General features: G+C 43.3%; 1 long non-coding RNA gene across 1 annotated transcript; it reads left to right on the top strand.

Moving 5' to 3' along the window:
• Window positions 1-11233: 11233 nt before the first annotated feature.
• LOC125993174 (uncharacterized) lies at window positions 11234-18657 on the top strand. The gene is made up of 2 exons (XR_007490054.1): window positions 11234-14125; window positions 14198-18657. It is a non-coding gene; the product is annotated as an uncharacterized lncRNA (long non-coding RNA).
• The last annotated feature ends 2907 nt before the right edge of the window (window positions 18658-21564 follow it).

The following is a 21564-nucleotide window of genomic DNA, read 5'->3' as shown; positions in this document are numbered from 1 at the left end:
GGACAGGGCAAATAATAAGTAACATCAGTGCTTGTGATATGAGGTACTTCAAAGCGCCAGAAAACTTTGCTAATCTAACAATAAGCTTGATTTGCAAGAACAAACGTGAAGAGAAAATTGTTAAAAGAAATTGGATTTTAAAAGTGGGCGAGGAGCATGCGGAATGGTATAGCAATGCCTCGTGTGTCCCGTTGCCCGAATCAAAAGGAGGGTATTGGGAAAAGAGTGGGAAAAGGCCGGATGAATTTTCATTCCCGGCCCCAATGAAAAACTCCACGTGCCGTGGCACTTATCCCGGATGGGAGCCGTGCTGGAGTTGTTTAGATTTGGTTTGTGAAAAAACTCAGGATTATTCAAGTAAGCGTCGCCTTAACCGGGTGCCGAGAAGCCTGTCCGACAGCCAGAAGCCAGTATTTTGGGACTGTCAGAGAGTTTTTAGTAGGCTAAATGCGTGTTACTTTAATGTGGGACAATTTTGTGAGAATAATTATCATGTGATAATGTGGGCCTATAAATTCCAAAAGATGAAGTCCCCTGTCGCAGTGTCAACAAGGGGAGGGAGGAAGTTCAACCCAAATAAGGAACCAGTGGATTTTGAATTTTGGCTAAATAGTTCATTTCCATGGTTATGGCAGGTACAGAGACAGATCGCTGTGCCCAGCAGTGACCAGGGCAGACACCGGTTGTACCCATCGGCAAGGCACTTATGGGTTCAACGGTTACCCACTCCTGCCGATTTGTTGACGGTAACTCCGGGAGAATTTGACAAAATTGACCAATGTGTAGTGGGCAAAATTTATGCTGGATTGCATGGGAGGGATTGGACAGTTGGGAAGTCACCAAGATGTGACCTGGATGAGATCAAGCGATCCGTCGTGGGCACCAGGTGGGTTCACAACTGTGCCAGTCTCTTAGTAAACAAAACAGTGAAAGGAATTTTACAGGCATGGTCTGAGATAAACGTTCGGGACCCCGCCAAGACATGGTGGGGATTTAACGGGTATGAGATGAAGCAATGGGTTATACCCTGTTTAAACGTAACAACAAATTACTGGGTTCAATACCAATTTATGTCAACAGTATATTCAAAAGAGACTGATATCAAGCCCACGGGAATATATTCCCCATATATCTATGTGAATCCTCGGCCCTGGGCGATGACTTGTAACACTGAGAAAACAAAATGTTTGATTGCCTTAGCTCGTGAACAATGCGTTACACTGCCTAATTGGAAAGAATATTGTTTAGATAAATATCAAGATGAGAGATACAGAAGTGTAGAAGGGGCTTTGTGGGAGTACGTCTCGCCACAAAACAGGTGGAGGCGGCAGCCCGCTAGAGACCGGGTGCCTTGTAGTACCTGGGTACAAAATGAAGGATTGCTAAATTTAGGCAAGCCAGTGTCTATCCCCTATCGGCTGCCTGCGCTGATGCAGATTGCTGAGGGGCGTGCGTTCCGAAAGAGTCTGTGTGAGGGGCGGCAGTTTATAGGTTTTGATTGGGTTGGCCCCAATAGAATTTTCAATAATGGAACATGTTTCTCCCCGTCAGAGCATTGGATAAAATGTGGTCATGGAGACAATATTCATGATTGCACTTGGTATGAGAAGATAGGGGCGGCGCTGCAGTCAGCAACAAGTGCCGCGGTTGAGGCCTTTGGGGACGTGATCACTGGTGCGTTGGAAATGGTACTGGGGCCAATCTGGGCGTGGGTGCTAGTAGGGTTTGCATTGATAGGGGTAGCAACAACTCTGTGCATTGCCATAAAAGGAAGCATTAAGAAGATTTTATTCGACCCCCGCAAAAGAGGGGTGTCTCTAGTTAGGCAAATGACGGCCCGCAAGAGGGGTGGTCGGAACGTCGTATTAAAAGGAGAAGTCGGCCAGCCGTCGGGCATTCGAGCCTGACAGCTCAGAGACAGGGACTACAAGAGAGAGAAAAAAAAAAAAAAGGAACTAAAACTAATAATGGCAACAAACAGCTCAAGTGGGCTTTTAGATCCGAGGGGGAGGCCAGGAGCGATGAGAGTGAGTAACGAAGTTCAATATTGGGTTTTATTCAGTATCTGGACAGCCTACTGCTGTTCTGGGTCTTGGGATTTGCAACAACTCACTCGCCCCGTAATTTTGGTCATATCAATATTCAAGGTTTTGATTTTGAGATTTTTATACACAAGACACACGATGGGTTTGGGTCTTTTTGTAGTCTACATGCATGGCCGAATGTATGTTGACCCTGATACACCCAGAGGTATCGCCGAAATTGTATTGCTTATTTTGTGGAGTGTTTTGGAAGTGGTGTCAATTTTTGTTTACTATGTTGTGTTTGGGGTTGTCATATTGGAAGCGATATTGGTAATAGGAATGGCCATGTATGTTATAAAGATGGTAGCCGGACTTGACCAGCATGCACGCACCTCTGTCGCGTGGAGATGGCGTACGGCCAAACTCGTACTCTGGTGCGTGATATGGGGGTCATTGTCTGTGTTACTTTGGGTCGAAGTGGTGGACCAATTGGCAATGATAACCTGGTTTTTTACATACTCTGTTTTTTTTCCCCTCCCGCCCCGAGAGGCGGGAGGACGGCCGCAGAGAAGCCCCCCTATTGTATACCAAGGGGCTGGCAGAGGGGTGATTGTTTGATGAAAAATGTTAAAATTTGTGCTTCCATGTTTTACAGACTGTACACTGGTTTGGGGATGCACCTAAATGCATCCTGTGCGGAATGAGCCATATGAAATTGGCCTGGGTGATCGGGAGATCTTATGTGGGAAGCTGTTGTTATCAGGCCGGCTTTAGTTTGACTTGGCTGGTCCCCGACGGTCTGTATGTAAAAGAGGGAGAGCAGTCCAGCTTGGACCATCTCGGATGGGAAGGATGTGCGGAGTTGATGATCACCGCGACTCTGCTAGAGACAACTCGAGGGCCCCTAACAGCATGTACGGTTCTCACGCAAGGAGCAGGAAGAACCCACGGCACCATCTGGCCTTTGATTCACCTGACCTGGCGTCAACGGAACGGCACTCGATGCGTCACTTCGCATTGGCAATGTGGGCGCTGTCTGGCGGTGAGCGCTCCTCATCGCTTTCTCCCGGCTGACTTTTACACCCACCCGAACGCGGAATATGGAGCACACCGACCTATGGTGATACCCAGCGAGGCCCCTGTGGGGCTTGTCCGGCCTGCGCGTCGGGGAGGAGGACGGTACAGAGAGCCAGGCGAGGGTTCCATGAGGCGTCGGGATTCAGACGACAGCCGTATGTATGGAGGGCCTGGCTACGGTGATGGTCCTCCCCTCGACTCACCCACCAGCCCCGTACGGCTGATAAGCCCGCTGGATGTGGATGCAGCTCCTTCTGGGTCTGAGGACGACGATGAGGCTCAAGACAGAGAACGCGAGAGCGACCTCGGGGCTGAGGATGAGGAAGCAGATGTCGAGAGTGTGGCCACAGGGAATTCAACGCCACCGGTGCTGAGAGCCCTCGCGGTGGAGGACCACGCTGACGACGACAACGCTGCTGGTCGGTTGTCGCGCCTGATCAACGCCCTCGCGGAGATCGCCAGACAAGGTGATATGGCGGCGGCCTGCCCTACTTCAACAACCGCTGAGGTCGTGAGTATCTCAGACGGAGACGACGACATGACTGCCTAGCTCGTAACGGGGGAGGGAGTGAGCAGAGAAAATTTATACCTGTTTTTCAATCCAAGGAGGTGGTGTCATGTAACATGGGGGTAGAGATGGTCCAAAGGGTAGAATATGGATTGTTCACAGGGATAAATTGACAGAGCTAAAATTCCAAATTTGTCCAAAAGATGGCGCCAGACCAAAACATGAGACCAAAAGAGGGGCCAGGATAAGCTAGACCAGTTAAAATAGAAAAGAGGAACACGGTGTCAGAGTGTAAGTCACGCATGGAGGCACAAATGAAATTTTTATTATGTGTTTTTTATTTTTTGATTTTTTTGCTTGGCTGAAAATGTACTCTGTAACCGCTTAAAGCAATATTATTTGTCAATTCGATCAAGGGACCCGTCACTGAAAATAGTGGCGTGACATAAATTGTTTGGAGAAGCACAAATGAAATGTTTATTATGTGTTTTTTATTTTTTGATTTTTTTGCTTGGCTAAAAATGTACTCTGTAACCGCTTTAAGCAATATTATTTGTCAATTCGATCAAGGGACCCGTCACTGAAAATAGTGGCGTGACATAAATTGTTTGGAGAAGCACAAATGAAATGTTTATTATGTGATTTTAATTTTTTGATTTTTTTTGCTTGGCTAAAAATGTACTCTGTAACCGCTTTAAAGCAATATTATTTGTCAATTCGATCAATTCATGTAACAGAAAGTAGGTCAAAGGTGAAAAGGGGAAGTGAAAGGTTTTGCCACTAGCTGTGCATTTGGTGGAAAGTACTGCGTGGTCAGGGCGGAAACAGCTGCTAAAGGCCAGTCCCTCCATAGGCGTGGGAATGCTGGACAGTCCCTTCTATACGCGTGAGAGAACTGGGCAGTCTTACCCTATAGGGAAAGTACAGGAGAAAAGAAAGGGGAGGGGGGGAGACGGAGAGGTCTATAAAAGGTCCTGCTGGAGTAGCTTCAGGGCTTTTTTCCCCAAAAGAGCGCTTATACGTGAAGAGGCCCGGAGGAGTTTCAAGATTTTTTCCAAAGTCCCGAAGATCTTTGTGTGAGACGCAGGATCGCTGGACTGAAATTAACTTGGGTTTACTCCCAAAAATTGGACTGGACAACTTTATAGGAGAAATAGGTGAGAGGGATTTATATTTTTTTATGTATTTTAGCGAGAGGGGGGAATAGTCATCGGGCCGCCGGATTCCTCGTGGCCAGCCTGTTTCTTTAATTTGGATTTAGAAGCAAGATCGAACTGATCACTCGACTTTGCTTTCACCAAAAATAGCACGCAGCTGGTAATCACCGCTTCCCTTTTTTATGAACTGTGTTTTGCAATCGAATTGTTCTGGGATTAAATGATTTTATTAACACGGGTATCAGTGAGTGAAATTGTTCAGTTTCTGGGGTAATTGAGATTTGTAATTCTATTCCATGTTTCTTCAATAAATGTGTTTTGTATATTACTTACTTCGTTGTACTCGGATTTGTACTGAATATGCAACCGATGGTTTGGGGCCGATTTAAATAAAATAAATCAACGGAAGTGTTTAAATCGGATTATTATTTTGTGTAGAACGAAAAGTTGTTTAACTATTTGAAAGGCTCAGGCCCGCTTCCCCTTTTTCGACGGGCCGCGTAAAAAGTAACTCTGAGCCCGTTGGAGAATTAAATAACTTTCGTAAATATTTAAGGGAGGAGTGGATTTCGTTAGAAGTGAATTGTTGGAAATTTACTTCTTCTAAATAAATTAACGACGACGGTTGAAATAAATCAGTGGAGTTGGTGGAGAATAAAAATATTTCGATTGTCCGTCGGGCGCGGCTCAGTTCCCCTTTTTTGACGGGCCGCGTAGAAAGTAACTCTGAGCAAGTTAGAGAATTAAATAACTTTCGTAAATATTTAACGGAAGAGTTGAGTTCGTTGAAAGTGAATTCGGTTGAGAATTTACTTCCTTTAAATAACATAATGACGATGATTAAAATAAATCAGTGAAGTTGGTGGAGAATAAAAATATTTCGATTGTCCGTCGGGCGCGGCTCAGTTCCCCTTTTTTGACGGGCCGCGTAGAAAGTAACTCTGAGCAAGTTAGAGAATTAAATAACTTTCGTAAATATTTAACGGAAGAGTTGAGTTCGTTGAAAGTGAATTCGGTTGAGAATTTACTTCCTTTAAATAACATAATGACGATGATTAAAATAAATCAGTGAAGTTGGTGGAGGATAAAAATATTTCGATTGTCTGTCGGGCGCGGCCCAGTTCCCCTTTTGTCGGGCCGCGTCAAAAGTTAAATAGGACACGATCAAAAAATAGACTTGCCTTCCAAATTAATTATTGGGCAAATCTAAAGACAGCACGACATTTTTATTCGGTAAGAAAGTCGCTATTCTCTTCGAAACAATTAAGTGGGGTGAAGAACTCCGACGGTCAAGTGCTAGGTCTACGTATACGAAGTTAGAATTAATAATATAAAGGGCATTAATTTTCTTCTTAAATGCTATTATTGTCACACTTTTATTAATTCGATTCTCTTTCGAATAAAAAAAGTTGGTCGGCTCGCTGCATGAGCGACCAAGTGGAACGGACCCGTATGAACATTTACTTCGGCAAAACTAGTGCTTGGGTGCGCTATACAAACGAATCCCTGAGGTCTTAACAAAGACATCTAAAAAATATCCGTAACGAATAAGAACTTCAAACATTAGCGGGGAGCCATCAATACGATGCGGTCACTTCGAAGTCCTGCCTCGAATTGAGTTACTCGGCACGCGCTTCGGGTGACTTGAGAGGGATTGGCGTCGTACAGAAATTAGATTGATTCCGGAGGAGTTAATTTAACTCGGGTGGTTAGATTACGGACGAATCTCCGAACCCGGCTAAAACGAACCCGTTACCGGGAAGCCGGGGGCACCTGATTGCAAGAGGTGCGTTTGACATGTCCTATGAAGTCAAAATTGGGCACCATCATGTGGTGAAATTTGGAATTGCATCACATCCAATTTTGCCTCGGAACAAACAGATTACATAAATCTTAGTTTTGAATAAACCACTCCTTCTCAAACAAGTAAACTCTGCCCATTTTGCGCAGTAGATGTTCTGTTAATATCTAGTATTTATACAAAGTCATAATTTAAATTGCTTTCAACCTTCATTCATCGGTTCAACCAACATTACTCGCTCTTATTACCAACTTGTATTGATTTAACTAAGCGTTTAATACTTCCTATCAGGTCTCAAATCGAGATTTGGCAAAATACAATTTCAGCAAATCCAATTTTGCCAGGGAACAAAAATAGATTAAATAAACTAAATAAGTCCTCTTCCCATTAAATAAATCAGAAAAGTCTGTCTTGTAACCAGTCCTCTTCAAACAAGTAAAGTCTGCCCATTTTGTGCCGTAGATTTTGTGTCTATGCCTAGTATTTAAACAAAATCATAATTTAAACGACTTCTTTCCTTCATTCACTTTGGAAATTTGGAATTGCAGCAAATCGAATTTTGCCAGGGAACAAAAATAGATCAATTAAACTAAATAAGTCTTCTTCCCATTAAATAAATTAAAAAAGTCTGTCTTGTAACCAGTCCTTTTCAAACAAGTAAAGTCTGCCCATTTTGTGCCGTCGATTTTGTGTTTATGCCTAGTATTTATACAAAATCATAATTTAAAGGACTTCATTCCTTCATTCACTTTGGAAATTTGGAATTGCAGCACATCAAATTTTGCCTGGGAAGAAAAGTAGATTAAATAAATTTAATAAGTCTTACTACTTCCCATTAAATAAATTAAATACGTCTTACTTGTTTCCACTCCTTTTCAAAACAGTAGTTTAAAATGAGGGCCCTTCACTCAATCTTTAACCTCAACCCCGCACGTTGTGTTGTATCTGTGAATGTTGGTTGTGGCCAAATGATAGTTTTCTTTCATTCGTTTAGGTTCCAAGAAAACTTGATGTAACTCTACTTTTAACTGCCGTTTCAGATAAGCGGGTATTACGTCGCAGTCATGTGCCGCGGATATGACGTAATTGCCGGAACCTCCGCCAAAATTCAAATCTGTTGGCGCGATGGCCGTGAGCCACTGAGCAGCGACGATTATCAACAGAAATATCTTTATTTTCTGCTTGCAACTGGACCGTCTAGAGCGTACACGGTAAGTAACACTCATTGTGTTTAAGGAGATTTACGTTTGTAATAGCAGAAGTGTAGCCGCGTTGCGTTGTACGTGTGAAAATTGGTCGAGGCGAAATGTTAATGTTTAATTTCATTCCTTTAGGTTCCACGGTGTTTGTTGGCTGCAAGTTTTCCACTGCAAGAAGAGGCTCGTATCATTGACCAGGAGCGAGCTACAATGGTGAGTAGCCATTACATTTATGTTAAACACTTCCTATTTCATGTCTAACAGTACTTGATTTAACAAATAACCATAAATAAATACAGTGTGGGCACTGAAGTTAACATATGTGATTATACTGCCTAATCTGTCACCGAGTAGATTGTTGCAAAGTAATATAAGATCCAAAGTTGTAATTCAGAATAGTTTTCAAAAGAAGGCCATTAGAATTATATACAAGTCTGATTACCCTGAACATAACAACAAGCTATTAATTAAATCACAAATTCTTCAATTCAAAGATTTGGTAGATTATCAGACAAATAATGTCTAACAGTAATTGATTTAACACATCACGATAAGTAGATTGAGTGTGGGCACTCTCAAGTTAACATATATGATTATACTGCCTAATCTGTTACAGAGTATGTTGTTGCCAAGTAATGTAGAATAGATCCAAAGTAGTAATCCAGAATAGTTTTGAAGAGGCCATTAGAATAATAAACAAATCTGATTACCTTGAACATAATAACAAGCTAAGTGTTTAATATGTCCTATGAAGTCGAAATTGGGCACCGTCATGTGGTGAAATTTGGAATTGCATCACATCCAATTTTGCCTGGGAACAAACAGATTAAATAAATCTTAGTTTTGAATAAGCCACTCCTTCTCAAACAAGTAAACTCTGCCCATTTAAAGTCCCAATGATCATCGTCACACACACATCTGGGTGTGGTGAAATTTGTCCTCTGCATTTAACCCATCCCCATGTGATTTTGATCCATCCCCTGGGGGAGAGGGGAGCAGTGAGCAGCAGCGGTGCCGCGCTCGGGAATCATTTGGTGATCTAACCCCCCAATTCCAACCCTTAATGCTGAGTGCCAAGCAGGGAGGCAATGGGTCCCATTTTTATAGTCTTTGGTATGACCCGGCCGGGGTTTGAACCCACAACCTTCCAGTCTCAGGGCGGACACTCTACTACTAGGCCACTTCGCGCAGTAGATGTTCTGTTAATATCTAGTATTTATACAAAGTCATAATTTAAATTGCTTTCAACCTTCATTCATCGGTTCAACCAACATTACTCGCTCTTACTACCAACTTGTATTGATTTAACTAAGCGTTTAATACTTCCTATCAGGTCTCAAGGCAAGATTTGGCAAAATACAGTTTCAGCAAATCAGATTTTGCCAGGGAACAAAAATAGATTAAATAAACTAAATAAGTCTTCTTCCCAATAAATAAATCAGAAAAGTCTGTCTTGTAACCAGTCCTCTTCAAACAAGTAAAGTCTGCCCATTTTGTGCCGTAGATTTTGTGTCCATGCCTAGTATTTAAACAAAATCATAATTTAAACGACTTCTTGCCTTCATTCACTTTGGAAATTTGGAATTGCAGCAAATCGAATTTTGCCAGGGAACAAAAATAGATCAATTAAACTAAGTCTTCTTCCCATTAAATAAATTAAAAAAGTCTGTCTTGTAACCAGTCCTTTTCAAACAAGTAAAGTCTGCCCATTTTGTGCCGTCGATTTTGTGTTAATGCCTAGTATTTATACAAAATCATAATTTAAAGGACTTCATTCCTTCATTCACTTTGGAAATTTGGAATTGCAGCACATCAAATTTTGCCTGGGAAGAAAAGTAGATTAAATAAATTTAATAAGTCTTACTACTTCCCATTAAATAAATTAAATACGTCTTACTTGTTCCCACTCCTTTTCAAAACAGTAGTTTAAAACGAGGGCCCTTCACTCAACCTTTAACCCTATTTATTCACCTTCTAGGCTAAGTGTTAAAGGCTAAGTGTTAAAGGCTAAGTGTTAAAGGCTAAGTGTTAAAGGCTAAGTGTTAAAGGCTAAGTGTTAAAGGCTAAGTGTTAAAGGCTAAGTGCCAGAGGCTAGGCGCCAGAGGCGAGTTTTTGTGGGCTGAAGTTTTAGTGGGGTTAGTGTGAATACAATCCAAAAGAATACAACAGAATACAATACAATAGAATATAATACATAGATTAAATTCAATAGCTCTTACTACTTCCCATTAAATAAATTAAATACGTCTTACTTGTTCCCAATCCTTTTCAAAAAAGTAGTTTAAAACGAGGGCCCTTCACTCAACCTTTAACCTCAACCCCGCACGTCACATTGTGTTGTATCTGTGAATGTTGGTTGTGGCCAAATGATAGTTTTCTTTCATTCGTTTAGGTTCCACGGTGTTTGTTGGCTATGTTTTCCACTGTCAGAAGGATGAAAATACAAAGTACAACGCTTGGACGTGGGCGAAGACGTCACCGGTGAGTCCTTCCTTCCTATTTATTTACCTTCTAGATGCTAGAGGCTAAGTGTTAGAGGCTAAGTGTTAGAGGCTAAGTGTTAAAGGCAACACAATACGAACAACACAACACAATACGAACAACTCAACACAATATGAACAACACAATATGAACAACACAACACAATACGAACAACACAACACAATACGAACAACACAACACAATACGAACAACACAACACATTACGAACAACACAACACAATACGAACAACACAACGATACTGCACTGAACAACACGATACCGCACTGAGAAACACGATACCGCACTGAACAACACGATACCGCACTGAACAACACCATGCCGCACTGAACACCATGCCACACTGAACAACACCATCCCGCACTGAACAACACCATGCCGCACTAAACAACACCATGCCGCACTGAACAACACCATGCCTCACTGAACGACACCATGCCGCACTGAAAGACACCATGCCGCACTGAACGACACCATGCCGCACTGAAAGACACCATCCCGCACTGAACACCATGCCGCACTGAACAACACCATCCTGCACTGAACAACACCATCCCGCACTGAACAACACCATGCCGCACTGAACAACATTATGCCGCACTGAACAACATTATGCCTCACTGAACATTATGCCGCACTGAACATTATGCCGCACTGAACAACACCATGCCGCACTGAACAACACCATGCCGCACTGAACAACACCATGCCGCACTGAACAACACCATGCCGCACTGAACAACACCATGCCGCACTGAACAACACCATGCCGCACTGAACAACATTATGCCGCACTGAACAACACCATGCCGCACTGAACAACACCATCCTGCACTGAACAACACCATTCCGCATTGAACACCATGCCGCACTGAACAACACCATCCCGCACTGAACAACACCATCCCGCACTGAACAACATTATGCCGCACTGAACAACATTATGCCGCACTGAACAACACCATTGTTGGAAATGATATACTTTTTATCATTGGATTCTATGTATCTACTTTTGTGTGCAAGACTCTCCGCAGTATGTGACCATCTAGCCTTGTGAAAATGATTTGGGGGCATATGGCCGGCTAATGACTGGAGTCATTAGCCACGCTATACAATAAGCCCCATAGTTAGCTAGACATGTTCAGATCATGAGATTGTCATGGGATGGCTGAAGCAGACAGAGGTCTCATTTAAGTTGAAGTCATGAGTACGACACCGGGATGTATTCCCAGGGCCACTAAAGACTACGTTTTTGTTAAGCTAATAGTCATGAGACGTCCAATACTGCTCCGTCCACGAGAGTATCCCCTTTGTTCTGTGGTAATGAGATATAACTTTGGAATGTATTTCCTGCCTGTGAACCTACCCGATCATGTACACTTGCCCAATTGTTTCTTTCTCAATAAAAAGGTCGGCAAAACTCAGCGCGAAGCGCGAATCTCAGCCACACTTGCTGTGTCTGGGATGCGCCCTTCTGCGCAGGAGAAAACGCTAAGCCAAGAAAGACCTACCGTCTCCGAGATTGATTTCAGATAAATGTTGTCAACCCAACATTTTTGGGGGCTCGTCCGGGATTTCCTGAAAATCTGCTCGCTGATCCGAAGAGTGTTGAAGACGCCGAATCCGTGCACGGCAGAGGTCACAGGACGCCTGAAGGAAAGCCCTGGGGAACAATGTTCATCCACCAGGCCGGCGTCCGGTTCAGCACCTCTCGGCAGCGAGGATTGACGGAAACTTCAAAAGAAATCTCTCAGAGACTCGGTGAGACCTCTTTGTTGGCTGCGTGGTTGGGGTATTTTAGTCCCCAGAAAAAGGGTACCCGGGTAAGGACGGCGGAGTCCTTGTTGTGAATTCCAAGTGATAGGAATTCGGTCTACAGATGGAACTTGTAGACGGAAATACACCTCGTTGTGTTAAGAAAATTCCGCGGTGTGAATGTGTGTGAATGGTAGCACGTATCACTCGCTATTGTGCTGCATGTAACATGGTGGGGAGAAATGGCAAATTTCTGTGGAATTCCTCACCAGAAAACTGGTCAAAGCAGGAATTACCACAGAAAGTTGTTATTGCACTAAAGAAACATTCCATCTTTAGAAATCCCTATGATTTAAATGTTGAACTAAATTGATTACAATGGGGGGGGCCGTCAAAGTGTTACTGACAATGTATCAGGGGATGAGAAGTATACGTTAAATAAGTTACCAAACTTGAGGCCGCAAGTATGATTGTCAGACAATGAAGCTATAGTGCGTAGGCGCACTGTTAGGCGTGGCTCAAGAAGAGGAGCCTGAGGCAGAAGCTCCTTCTGCTCCTATGCAAAACATGCATCTAATTTAAAAGACCTGAACCCCCCCCCCCATATGATAGCAAAATATATTATGGTCAGTCAATAAGAACTCCTGTACAAACAAGAAGCATGACCAAGGCTGTTAAATTTCCCCAAAGTATAAATGATGCTGATGTATGCGAATGATACAGTTGTCAAACCTTATTGAAAGGCCAGTAATGTGAGAAAAAATAAATAAAAATAGTAAAACCAAAACATCAAATAGAGGAAGACGTTTGCACAGCATTGTTTGTTGATGTTGTTTGTGCATTGTGTTTTGTTGTGGGCCTTTGTGTTGTCCTTGTGTTCTCTGTGTGTTTATGTGTGTCTATGTGTTAAAATTTTGAAATTGGCTAAAATAGTGTGCAAGGAAAGTTACTAGACTGGGGTCTATTCGATTTGCACTGCAAGAAAAAATAAAATAAAAAGGAGACATTGAAACTGGAAAATGCATTTTTTGGAGAAATTGGTGTAAAGACAGGCGAAAAAGATGAATAAATATTTAGGAGATGCAACAGAATGATGTTCGAGCAGAATTGAATCAGTTGAAACATGTAGAACTTAGAGGTGAAATATGAATTTTGTAAAATTTTGCAGAAATTTGAATCAATCTTTTATTGGCCAAGTTTGAGCATGCCATAGCATTACAAAGAAGTAATAATTTAACGTGAAAATATGAATTTCTTAATTTTGCAATTTCGGGAATGTTTAAAAACGTTCCCAGTGTGATTTAAATGGGCTGAATGATGTGAATTTCAAACTGGGACAATGTAAAGGTGAAATGTAGAATTTGCCTGTAAGAATGAGTGGAAGGAAAATTGCCCTAAATCTGCAAATTTTTTGGAAATGAAAAGCTTATGGAATTAATTCAATGCAAGCATCTCTTGAGTGAATTTTTGGAATATGTCAAAATCGGAATGAGTGGGTTGTTTTACCAAGAACCTTGAGATAGGACAGATTCAAATGAGGACTGTGAATTAAAAATGATGTAGTATGACTGTGTGGACAGCTTGAAGAGAGCTTGAGGAGAGTGAGAACAGTGCATGCGTGCGTGCCTGTGTGTGTGTGCGCGTGTGTGAGATGCAAATGAGCAGGAATGAATGACAAGATACAGCTTGACTGGTTGACGTTGTTGGAGACTACTATGTGAAAAGTAGTAGAACAACTTTGAAGAAAGAATGATTTTGAGCATATTTAATGCTAAGAAAAGAAAATAGGCCTTATTTCACAGTGGTTGACTGATTATCATGAATTGAATGGCTCGTTTTAGGCTTTCATCTAAAAGTCAAGTCAAGTTTATTGTATAGCCCTAAATCACAAACAGTCTCAAAGGGCTTCAAGTAGACAAAAGTTCAAGTTTTCGTCTACAATGATGATAATTGCTTTTGAAACAAAGGAAGTGTAAGGATGAGATTCCTTTCTCCTCATGCAGCATTTAGGCCAGAGAGGAAGTGAAGTCAAGTAACAGAAGTTAGGATGGGTAAAAACCAGAAGTAAACTATCTTGGTTTACTCTCAGCGAAAGGGAGAGCAGGTAACAGGTTATATTAGACACACCACGACCTGCCACGAAGAACAACTGATGTTTTTTTTTTTGTCATTACAGCTGAGCTTGGGCTCCATGCTATGCTGAAATTGCTAAGCCACTAACAGGAGTGGCTCATGGACAGCCGTTAGCAGTCAAAGATACATTCGCGTGGACACCAAAAGTAGAAGAAGGATTGACAAGATTGAAAATGATATTAGTTCAAACAACAAAGGGTGTGATAATGGATAAGGTGCTATTGACGATGTCAATAACAAAACTGTTTTGCCAAAATGACTTTTAAGGCAACGCCTGTTGTGTCACTTATGTGACAACAGGGGGGAGATGAGTTATTAGTTACCTATTAGTTACCTTTGGTTTAGATTCTTGAAAAAAAAAATTTTTTTTAAGCATGTCCTGTTTGTGTGAAACATGATCCACACAGGAACCTAAAAGAAACTCTATATAAAAATTCGAAGATTCGAATAGTGGAGCCTAACAGGAACATGGAAAAAGTGAACAGCTGAGAAATGGCCTTCGATGTACTGGCAGTGAATTATAAATTCAGGACAGTTCAGTAATATCTGTAAAGTGAGCATAACACCATTAATACTGAGGTCAAAATAGAGATGATACTAGGCAAAATTTGGAAACTAGATCAGAAATTGAAGGCTCAAATCAGGAAAGGTGGAAAGGTAATAGAGAGAATGGCATAAAATCAAAGTTAGGAAAACAAAAGATAGATAGTGGCCTGAAAATAGGAGGAGTTTCTGGAAATTACAGTATAATTGAGAGAAATAACAGTTAAGACTTGCAATTTAAGTTTAGGGTAATCTGTCAATTTAAAATGGTTCAAATGAGGTCCATCACAATACATCCGAGCGCTCATGAAGGAAAGGCGCTGTTCTTCTCAGGTAGATTAGATTATTGATAATAGTAGAATTTGAAGTTTGATTAACAGAAGGCACTATGGAATTTATGTCAAATTGGAAGATGATATTTAAGTTTGGTATCCCAGTCTGTTTTTTCAGTATCCATCAGTGACTCTGAAACTCGATCCCGAGACTCCACCGACAGCTGAGAACATCAAGAAAAATGGTGCATGGCTCTAAGGCACCTTTGACCTTTGCAGGAGCAAAGAAGGACTATATTTGTGCTTGGGGGGAGCACAACGCCCTGGAGGAGAACGACATCCTCGGAGGCGGAGTACAAAGAGTGAAGGAGCTCACAAGATGAGAATGGACTCAGTTGAAAATGGACTCATCCAAGAGTGAGGGATGAGTTGACTCTGGGACTACAACCAAAGATAACAACCTGACAATGAGGTGCGGCGAAAGACACACAAGACCTGAAAGATGCATCAAGACGTTATCAAACTTGGTGGAGCTTGGGTCAGAGTGGATGGAAGCTTGCTTGGGCACTGAGTTTGACACAACTGAGGAGTCTTGCTAAAAGATAAACAAATAAGGAACAAATTGTGTAGTGTTACGAAGAAAGAAAAAGTATCATAGTCAGAGGATAAATTTGGATGAAACAGATAGGCTAAAATTGTAAGAGATAAGAGTAGAATCACATTTAGCCCATCCAGCTTAACAATTAGACATTTAGTCATTAACAGTTCGGAGAAGGAAAAATAGGGCATTAGGATCTACTAGGATGCAGTCAAAAGGTGATTAGATTATTCAATGGAGGTAATTAATAAAGTAGAAGTTAATCACACCTCATAGGGAAATTCTGGTGTCAAAACAAAAAGTTTGATAAGATCAAGGAATAACAGCCATGAAAACTTTTTACAGTTAAGAATAACACTGCATGAGACTCACACCAAGTGACAGTGAACGCGATGACAAATGTGATAGGACTCGGAAAACAAATGCCTTAACATGGCAAAGTGAAAATAATGTAGTGGAGTAGACTGTTGGAGGAAGACTTTTGAGTATCTTTACCCAGGTGCTCGATCAGAACGATGGATTAGGACAAGATTATTTAAGGACCTACTGAGGCTGCTTCTTTCCCCATGCTCACCCATGAACATGCTCAGCAGTACAAATGACTGAATTTTTAGGCATTTAATTGGCAATTTTACAGTAAAGGTCCGGTACGAATGTACGAAATATTCACTTGGGAAGGACATCCAGAAATGAAGGGTTTACCGTTAATATTCGCTGATTGCCTGTTCACTTACACATACTAAATTTGTTTGCTGTTGTATGAGTGATAGATGCAAATGGATTGGCGCTTGTGTGGTTACGAATATGTGTGTGTGTGTGTTGAGGGCAGTATGAAAGGCCAAAGTATTTTGTGGTTGGTATGAAAGGGTCACAGTTGAGGGTGAGATTCCTCTCACCTGAGACGGGAACACCCAAGCGTGATGACTAACAGCCGATGGTTAATCAAAGGCACCATGAACAACAAAAATAGTTCATGGAGAAGGCCGAATTCAGCAACACGGATGGACAAGACAGGACTGATATCGAACACTAGGACGATGGACATATGACATGACGAACCTGAACTCACCCGACAAGGTGACAGACTATGTAGATGACAACCATACATATGGAACTTAAGCTTGCTTGTGGCAAGTGCGAGCTTGGCTTTGTTTCTGTGTGTCACTTGACTTATTGCAGCGTCAACCGACAGCCAAGGAGCAGATTGCTGGTTGTTTTATAACTTGTATTACTTTTGCAGGTTGTCGATTGCAGTCTTGGAAAGTTTATGTTGAATTCACGTGAAAATGTTAACCCTAACCCTTTTGATTTTTATGATGATTGATGATTTTCAGGACGGAATCCCCGTGCGCCATGATTCATTGTGTGTCTATTTTCATTTAGTAGATACTCGATGCCTGTGTAGTTTTGTGAGTACAAGTGTTCGTTGTTGGTATTGCCGAGTGTGAGGTGCACAGTCAATTTTCAGGAACTTGGGGATGACGATCCTGGATGACTGCAAGGTTCGACAGGACTGGCTGCAAGACGTGATGATGTGGTAGGACGTTTGCCGGTTCCTTTTTAAATGCCTAATGACACATTGGGCGAATGTGTTAAAGGGGGGTGGAGTTACGTTTGAGTGCGTAAGTAGATACATATAAAATTTAATTGTGACATTCAATGCTTTTTTGGATTCACTTGTTTTGGAGGCTTTAACAGGGCGTGCCAGAATTCAACAGGCAGCAGTCACAGGAGAAATCGTGCGAGACTGACAGCACGATGAGAAATAAGGAAGATAATTCATAACTCCTGGGGGGAGTGTTGTTGTTTGTTTGTTTGTTTGTTTTAGGTTCACGCGGGCCTCTGGATCGTAGGAGTAGATGCAGGGACGCTTGGAGGTTCTATTGAACAACGACCACCAATCATCCCCGTGCCCCAAACAACCACAAAGGAGAAGAATTGTTTGCTGACGACTGGTTATGGAGATGTCGATTACTAGGGAACTCCTGAACGCTGACCGGGGCCTGGGAAGAGACTCTGAGGACGGTGAAGTGGACATAAAGATCTTGGATGGACAGCAGGCCCTGGGCAGTGATCCCAGAGCAATTCATCGACAGACACATACATATGCAAGGGGGGCAAAACTAAGAGCATTTCAACTTTGCAGTATGCTGTGATATTGTGTCAATATTATGTCCTTCATTACTTTATCAAATGACCACATGCGGCATTATTTTAATTAGTCACATGACTAAAAGGCTGACATCAGCATCTGCTGTCCAGAATATCATGTTGGCCCAGTGTGAACAAGATGAGTGGGACCGCCTTGCGTAAATCGCCTACCTGTCTATTTTTCTTGACGATCCAGAACAAAATACATTCCATTATAACGAACATAGCCAAAGCCGGATGAAGGGCTGTAGTTCTGATAAACTCTGGAATGTAAATTTTCATGCTTTTTGATGGTACTATACTATATTGTGTAAGCATATACTCATTTATACACATATGTAGTTATTAGTTGATGTTTTGTTTTCCCATGAATTCCAATGTTAAAAACAGGAGGGAATGTTGGAAATGATATACTTTTTATCATTGGATTCTATGTATCTACTTTTGTGTGCAAGACTCTCCGCAGTATGTGACCATCTAGCCTTGTGAAAATGATTTGGGGGCATATGGCCGGCTAATGACTGGAGTCATTAGCCACGCTATACAATAAGCCCCATAGTTAGCTAGACATGTTCAGATCATGAGATTGTCATGGGATGGCTGAAGCAGACAGAGGTCTCATTTAAGTTGAAGTCATGAGTACGACACCGGGATGTATTCCCAGGGCCACTAAAGACTACGTTTTTGTTAAGCTAATAGTCATGAGACGTCCAATACTGCTCCGTCCACGAGAGTATCCCCTTTGTTCTGTGGTAATGAGATATAACTTTGGAATGTATTTCCTGCCTGTGAACCTACCCGATCATGTACACTTGCCCAATTGTTTCTTTCTCAATAAAAAGGTCGGCAAAACTCAGCGCGAAGCGCGAATCTCAGCCACACTTGCTGTGTCTGGGATGCGCCCTTCTGCGCAGGAGAAAACGCTAAGCCAAGAAAGACCTACCGTCTCCGAGATTGATTTCAGATAAATGTTGTCAACCCAACAACCATGCCGCACTGAACAACACCATGCCGCACTGAACAACACCATGCCGCACTGAACAACATTATAACGCACTGAACAACACCATCCCGCACTGAACAACACCATGCCGCACTAAACAACATTATGCCGCACTGAACAACATTATGCCGAAATGAACAACACCATGCCGCACTGAACAACACCATGCCGCACTGAACAACACCATGCCGCACTGAACAACACCATGCCGCACTGAACAACACGATCCCGCATTGAACACCATCCCGCACTGAACAACACCATGCCGCACTGAACAACACCATGCCGCACTGAACAACACCATGCCGCACTGAACAACACCATTCCGCACTGAACAACACCATGCCGCACTGAACAACATTATGCTGCACTGAACAACACCATGCCGCACTGAACAACAACATGCCGCACTGAAAAACATTATGCCGCACTGAACAACACCATGCCGCACTGAACAACACCATCCCGAACTGAACAACACCATGCCGCATTGAACAACACCATGCCGCACTGAACAACACCATCCTGCACTGAACAACACCATCCCGCACTGAACAACACCATGCCGCACTGAACAACACCATGCCGCACTGAACAACACCATGCCGCAATGAACAACACCATCCCGCACTGAACAACATTATGCCGCACTGAACAACATTATGCCGCACTGAACAACATTATGCCGCACTGAACAACATTATGCCGCACTGAACAACATTATGCCGCACTGAACAACACCATGCCGCACTGAACAACACCATGCCGCACTGAACAACACCATGCCGCACTGAACAACACCATGCCGCACTGAACAACACGATCCCGCATTGAACAACACCATGCCGCACTGAACAACACCATGCCGCACTGAACAACACCATCCCGCACTGAACAACACCATGCCGCACTGAACAACATTATGGCGCACTGAACAACATTATGCCGCACTGAACAACACCATGCCGCACTGAACAACACCATGCCGCACTGAACAACACCATGCCGCACTGAACAACACCATGCCGCACTGAACAACACCATCCCGCACTGAACAACACCATGCCGCACTGAGCAACACCATGCCGCACTGAACAACACCATCCCGCACTGAACAACACCATGCCGCACTGAACAACACCATTCCGCACTGAACAACACCATGCCGCACTGAACAACATTACGCTGCACTGAACAACACCATGCCGCACTGAACAACACCATGCCGCACTGAACAACACCATGCCGCACTGAACAACACCATGCCGCACTGAACAACACCATGCCGCATTGAACAACACCATGCCGCATTGAACAACACCATGCCGCACTGAACAACACCATCCTGCACTGAACAACACCATGCCGCATTGAACAACACCATGCCGCACTGAACAACACCATCCTGCACTGAACAACACCATCCCGCACTGAACAACACCATCCCGCATTGAACAACACCATCCTGCACTGAACAACACCATGCCGCACTGAACAACACCATGCCGCACTGAACAACACCATTCCGCACTGAACAACACCATCCTGCACTGAACAACACCATCCCGCACTGAACAACACCATGCCGCATTGAACAACACCATGCCGCATTGAACAACACCATCCTGCACTGAACAACACCATCCTGCACTGAACAACACCATGCCGCACTGAACAACACCATGCCGCACTGAACAACACCATGCCGCACTGAACAACACCATGCCGCACTGAACAACACCATGCCGCACTGAACAACATTATGCCGCACTGAACAACATTATGTCGCACTGAACAACACCATGCCGCACTGAACAACACCATGCTGCACTGAACAACATTATGCCGCACTGAAAAACACCATGCCGCACTGAACAACACCATCCCGCACTGAACAACACCATGCCGCATTGAACAACACCATGCCGCACTGAACAACACCATGCTGCACTGAACAACACCATGCTGCACTGAACAACACGATCCTGCATTGAACAACACCATGCCGCACTGAACAACACCATCCTGCACTGAACAACACCATCCTGCACTGAACAACACCACCCCGTACTGAACAACACGATCCCGCATTGAACAACACCATCCCACACTGAACAACACCATGCCGCACTGAACAACACCATTCCGCACTGAACAACACCATTCCGCACTGAACAACACCATGCCGCACTGAACAACACCATGCCGCACTGAACAACACCATGCCGCACTGAACAACACCATGCCGCATTGAACAACACCATGCCGCACTGAACAACACCATCCTGCACTGAACAACACCATCCCGCACTGAACAACACCATGCCGCATTGAACAACACCATGCCGCACTGAACAACACCATCCTGCACTGAACAACACCATCCCGCACTGAACAACACCATGCCGCACTGAACAACATTATGGCTTACTGAACAACACCATGCCGCACTGAACAACACCATGCCGCACTGAACAACACCATGCCGCACTGAACAACACCATGCCGCACTGAACAACATTATGCCGCACTGAACAACATTATGCCGCACTGAACAACACCATGCCGCACTGAACAACACCATGCCGCACTGAACAACACCATGCCGCACTGAACAACACGACGTCGCACTGAACAACACGACGCCGCACAGAATAACACAATACCGCACAGAACAACACAATACCGCACAAACAGTTTTAGATAATATTACGTCGCAGTCATGTGACGCGGACATGACGTCAATAGGCGGAACTCACGGCAAAATTATAATCCGTGGGCGTGGCTTGCAACAGGAAGTAGGAAAGCGGCAATTCTGGCAAACAAGACACAGCGGTTAGTAA

This window comes from Syngnathus scovelli, unplaced genomic scaffold, assembly GCF_024217435.2.
Source record: "Syngnathus scovelli strain Florida unplaced genomic scaffold, RoL_Ssco_1.2 HiC_scaffold_27, whole genome shotgun sequence".
Taxonomy (NCBI): domain Eukaryota; kingdom Metazoa; phylum Chordata; class Actinopteri; order Syngnathiformes; family Syngnathidae; genus Syngnathus; species Syngnathus scovelli.
The sequence above is the reverse complement of the archived record's forward strand: the minus strand, read 5'-3'. Positions and strand labels throughout refer to the sequence as shown.